General features: G+C 32.9%; 1 protein-coding gene across 2 annotated transcripts in view; it reads left to right on the forward strand.

The window, feature by feature from the left end:
* Nucleotides 1-6,000, forward strand: part of LOC106685703 (UDP-N-acetylglucosamine transporter TMEM241) — a 79,884-nt gene that overhangs the window by 43,617 nt on the left and 30,267 nt on the right. The gene's annotated exons all lie outside the window — the stretch shown is intronic.

The following is a 6,000-nucleotide window of genomic DNA, read 5'->3' on the forward strand; positions in this document are numbered from 1 at the left end:
GCTGTCGGAATGTCAGTAAATCCATATTGATTTCGCAGAGGCAATTGTGATGGTTTATCGAGACAATTTTGATTTGAGATCGAAGGTATGGACTTTCTCTTAAGGGACCCATTCTATACGTTCAGTCAGAATGACAGTAAAAGGATAAGATGTACGTTCAGATTGTAAGTTAAGATTGATGGACAATGTTTTTCATAACAACGCTCTAAAGAGCTATTTAAACTTAACATTGTGATACATTGCCAACCTTGGCGTGATGGCTAACACCTCTCAAAGATTCATTTGTTTTAATTAGCCGCAGCTTACTGTGTTGTTAAGGGAGCTATAATAAAAGCTTGCCAGTTGGCAGGCTACTAGAGGATTTTAAAGTTAATTGTTTATTTATTTTATTTTATTCAAATTGTAAGGGCCAAATATTTGACCTAAATTCTCAATGGGGCAGGTTTTAAATATAGTCATTCAGTGATAGGATTAATTTAATTAATAAATTTAAATGGGATCAGATAGTGGAATTAATTAGTGATATTAATTACTTATGTAAACAATCAACGTCAAGACTTTATTGGATTGAAAATACGTATCATCTTTAATATGAAGTTATCATTTTAGGTGTCCTATGACGATCAACCGTTTTCAATACGTATTACCCGGTTAGATTTTAGGTGTAGGAGTACAACTATTAAACTGTGTATTTCAAAATCAATCAATTTTTTATTGTGTACATTAAAAAAAATAAATAAATCAGAGAGAAAGATGCTGGCCAAAAGGGTGTTATACCCTTAAAGTGAGAAAACGTATTGGCGATAACGTACTGAACTCTCTGCGAGCCACTGAACCAGAGGACAATAATTCCGATTCGTCTTAGAACGAACCAAAAAGTAATTTATTACAATACGCCTAAATTGAGTAAAAAGTGGAAGTTGTTTGAAAGTTTGACTGCTAAGTGTCTTATTGATCATCTAACTTGTGAGGGAGAGAATCAAGATAAGTTTATTAGAGTTTAATACAAGTCCAAAACAAAAACATCACAAACTACAAGCAACTAACCTAACAAAATGGTGTGGAGATCAGCTGGTCTATTGCTTGATGTCATTCTCCATTTAGCAAACCTATTAAAAGACTCTCAACTATATTGAATGTTATATCGTTTTAACATGCTAAGAGAAGAAAATATTTCTTCATTTAATATGAGTTTTTCCATTTATCACGCTTAAACTAAAGAACATGAATATCCTAGCCCTATTATATTATATCCTTTTTTTTTTTTTTAAATTTATTTATTGATATTTACAACTGTACATAAATACATCAAGTAAATTTGAGGAAATCATAATGGTATGGTACAAGCATGTAGAGAAACTACCCAATGATAACACTCTAAAAACATTTTTACAATATAAGGTCTCGAGGGCATCTTCTTTTAAGATGCCTAGGAGGATTGTCCGGAATAAAAGAGGAACCAAGATTAGAAACTAATGGGTTTGAGTGTTTAGGGAGTTTGTAATGGAAGGATTGATATCTGGTTCGGGCTGGATATATTATATCTTAAGTTTTATTCTGTTACATCTCAGGGAGATGTCACTATGGAAAACTGTAGGGACAAAAGATAGTACCGTGGTATGTATTTTATAGATTCACTGTCTCTTGACTGCATTTTTACCACCTACCAACGATGAACATCAATCGCCTTTTTCAAAAAAAGATGACCTTTTTGAATGATTATTGATGTTACTTATCTACAACATTTCTGAATCATTGCTTTGCTTTAAAAGTAAAAGGTAAAATTACAATGGTCTCACTGTAAAACAGAATTTAGTTTTAATAAAAAATACCGCAAATAAAATATTTAAAACGTCATTAATCAATAGACTTTAGCTAATACTAAATCGAAATTCGTATACTCAATTTTAGGTTTTTTAATATACATTGGCTATTCAGAAGTGCAAAATTCCGATGACTATAAAACAGCGGAGAAGCGGTCATCATCAAAAGATTCCTCATTCCAATTTCTGCGTAATAAGGATTGTTAGATAGGTTTTGGCTCAGGATAGTCGAGATAGCTTGCCAAGAACATTGCTACATAATGATAAAAAGCCACTCGCATTAATTAGTGGAACCAGCTGAGCCGTAAAAGCGATCTTTGATGTTATCTGCAGCAGATTTAACTGCACCAATCCTGCCAAAATGCCGTCCATGGCGCTCAGTTCCTTAGTAAAGAGTGATTTTTACTTTTACCAGAATTACAAATCGTTACATTTTGTAAAGATAATTAGATTTAATCTATGTGGAACGCACAAATTTGAAGTTGAGCTTAATTTATCATGGTTGAAATAATCAAAGATTGAAAGGTTAGCAAATGTCTCTCAATATTGGAAGCTACACCTTTGGAGGCTATATTGGTCTTGAACTGATCGGATCAACTGAACTGGAAGAACTTTGCATGTCAATGTAAATTAAATAGTTTTTCAGATCAAGACTGGATCTTATCCACATTAATAGTTTGACAAGGCATAAATTACAAATTTTTAAAAGACCTTCCACTAAAATAATGTTAATTTTGTTTAAAAAAAAATTGCTTAATTTTATTTGAAATAAATAAGCTCAGTTTATTAAGCTGGAGTTATTATTATACACACAAAATATTGAATAATTTGATAAATAGCTGTATAAAACTAAGACCGTTCAATCTCTCCAGATTACATCAAGCCTATATGGTTTCGTTATCTATTTTTAAACAATTTTCCCCTCAAATTCTACTAGCCAATACGCTTGGTTATTCTTCGTGTTTAAGAGATCGATCCGAAACATTATGTTATGTCGTAAAATGATAGCTATACGGTTGGTCTCATAGAACTAGTTATGTTATGTTCAAAAAATAGTTTTGAAGATTTCACACAATAAAAGATAACTACGACAATTTGTTGACTAGATGAAGAAGATTATCAATGATTGGAAGCGGACATTGCAGCTAAACAAGCACTTGCTCTTCCAGGTCAGGGCGCGGCCATTCTGACACCCCAAGGAATAAGTCTCCCAATGAAAAATGAAATATCAGCTAGTTGGCAAGCCATGTGGAATGAAAGCTCCCCAAGGAAATTAAAAACTATTAAAAAAGAACATTAAACCATGGACCACATCAAACCTTTCCAATAGCAGGGAGGAGGTGGCTATAGCCAGATTAAGAATAGTTCATACTAATTTAACTCATGCATATCTGATCAATAAGCAACCACCGCCAAAATGTGAATACTGCAACAGTGTACTTACAGTCAGTCACATACTTGAAGATTGTCATTTCTATTCCATGAACTAAATAGATGGGGAGTGGGACCGAATGTATCGGATGATCTGAATGATGTACAGAAGAACGTGGAAATGGTTTTGGTTTTCTTAAAAAAGAATGGCCTTTTGAACAAGATTTAAATGCGAAAGTTTGAAATAAGTAATTATTTAAATGTTTTTTGTAATTATTTAAAGAGTATCAAATCTTGAAATAGAATTATAAAGTGCGAAAAATGGGCGTTGATGACCTCAGGGTTTTACGCCCTAAAGCCCCAGCAAACAACAACAATCAATGATTGCAAATTGTAAAGTAATTTTTATTCAGAGCTCATTTTGGTTTCAAATTGTAAAAAATTTTGTCGACTTAAAAAAAAAGTTGGCGAATTTGGCAAAAAAGCCGAAATATCGTTCTAGTTTCTGTTAAAGAAAAGTTAATGAGTAAAAAATGAAGGTTTTGGTCATCATTGGATGAATATAATCAATATTTAATTTTTTAGAACATGATGTTAAAAAAAAAAGTTTTATTGTGTAACGGCTGGTTCAATTTAAATAGAATGTTAGGCAACTGTAAATTAATATTGTTGAGGATAAACATACTTTGATCGAAAGGTAAAGAATCTATTTTTATCACATTATATATAAAATTTGTTTACTCTCAAGCCTTAATGTTTACGCTCAATATTTTTTCCACAACGCTACACATCAATGTCACTTTTTGTACCACTAGCATTTCCTTTTTTTTTTTTTGCAATCCGAAATGTCTTAATTAGTTAGCTTATCCTTTGATCTGGTAACTAACGAACAAAAAGAAAATAATATTTTTATGAAGCCTTCTTAATTTATTCCTGGTGACACTTGATACTCTCATGGTTGGCTCATTAAAGAATGAGTATTATTTTTTACGACTTATAAATACCCGGTGGCCTGAGCAATAAATCATTCCTAAGGGAGGATTTGAATACCCTCCACTGGCATTAACCCAAAGCCGTTAGTGCTATCTGGTCGAAGCATTTCGGACAACCATCTGGTTGAATGAGTCCGAAACTGTTCAATGGGAACAGCTAGGTCTAACAAGGGTGCCAAGAGGTTCCTCTGTGAAAATTCTTTTACTATGATAACAATGTCGGGTTCAGTTCTAATTATTCCGTAGTGACACGGTCTGTTTACATTCCAAGTGAGCGTCCTATTTCAGTAGTCTTGGTGAGCTGCCATTTGATGAGGTTAGGTTTGTCCTCTTTTCAAGGTTTGTGCATATGCTGTTGCACAAACTTAAAAGTTTTACTATGCCAATTCCTGTTTCTTACAATTTTATTTGTTATTTTTAAAAATCGAGCAGCTTGCCTTGCTACCTCAAGTCAATCTTATGTTATTAGGAACTTGATCATGTTATCTTTACTAGAATGGTGCACATTTCTGATCTTATCCACTAATAATGAGTATTGGATGTGTAGATAATTGAAGTGGAGTTTGCCACGAAACGCTTATTACATTATTGTGTTCAGAATATAATTAAGTTAGTAATTACAGATCTGCTTGATTACTCCCCTTTTCAGAAGCCTTTAAGTGGCATGATACTAGCCTGAGGTTTTTTAGTAGTCTTTAAATAAGTAAATAAAGTAATGTGTCCTCAGACGTACATAATCTGCTTTTTCTATATCCCATCATCACCATCACAATAGGAATTTAACTCGGCATCGAATCTTAGCTTCCTCCAGCAGCTAGTTTTTCTTCTTCTATAAGGATCCTATCCAGTTCTCAAAATGCTCCCTCAGCCACACCTACGAAGTCGATTGATTTCATTTATTTTTTTTTTACTTTCAGGGAATGTTCCTTGATAAGCTCCTGAAGCAGGCACACATTTAATGTTGTAGTTTTCGTAATGTCGATTTTTAGAAACAAGTTCTAGAATTATTTAAGTGGTGTAATGTATACGACTAAGGAGTGTTTAATTTCACAAAAATAGTATTCTGAACTACTTAAGAATTCCTTTGATAAATAGCTGAGAGATCCTAAGTGAATTTCAAAAATATTTTCTCTCGATTACTATCTTGATCACTTATTAGCTTCCTAAGAATTTTCGTTCAGTCTAGGAAGCGATAGCTTAGGGAGAGATGAAACAAGCATTATGTACTTCATAATTAGAAAACAATTGATGATTAGAATCTCAAAGGAACAACAAAAATAAAATCTTTCACTTTTTGATGATTGGTAATTCATAAAAAGCTCAATAACAGAAAAAGCACAAAAATTGTAAAATGACCTAGATGTATGTCTTGCTTAACTCGATAGTTTAACGATATTGAAAATGCTGACCAGCCAGACTTACATTGGATAGCTAACCTACTCAAACTTACGTTGGATACGTAACTTACTCAAACTTACATTGGATAGTTTACCTACTCAAACTTACGTTGGATACGTAACTTACTCAAACTTATATTGGATAGCTTACCTTCTCAAAATTACGTTGGATACGTAACTTACTCAAACTTACATTGGATAGTTTACCTACTCAAACTTACGTTGGATACGTAACTTACTCAAACTTATATTGGATAGCTTACCTACTCAAAATTACATTGGATAGCTAACCTACTCAAACTTACATTGAATAGCTTACCTACTCAAACTTAGATTGGATAATTAACTTACTCAAACTTACATTGGATAGCTAACCCATTCAAACCTACATTGGATTGCTAACCTACAGAAACTTAC

The sequence above is a fragment of the Halyomorpha halys genome, unplaced genomic scaffold (assembly GCF_000696795.3).
Source record: "Halyomorpha halys isolate HHAL.00 unplaced genomic scaffold, Hhal_1.1 Scaffold725.1, whole genome shotgun sequence".
Lineage (NCBI taxonomy): Eukaryota > Metazoa > Arthropoda > Insecta > Hemiptera > Pentatomidae > Halyomorpha > Halyomorpha halys.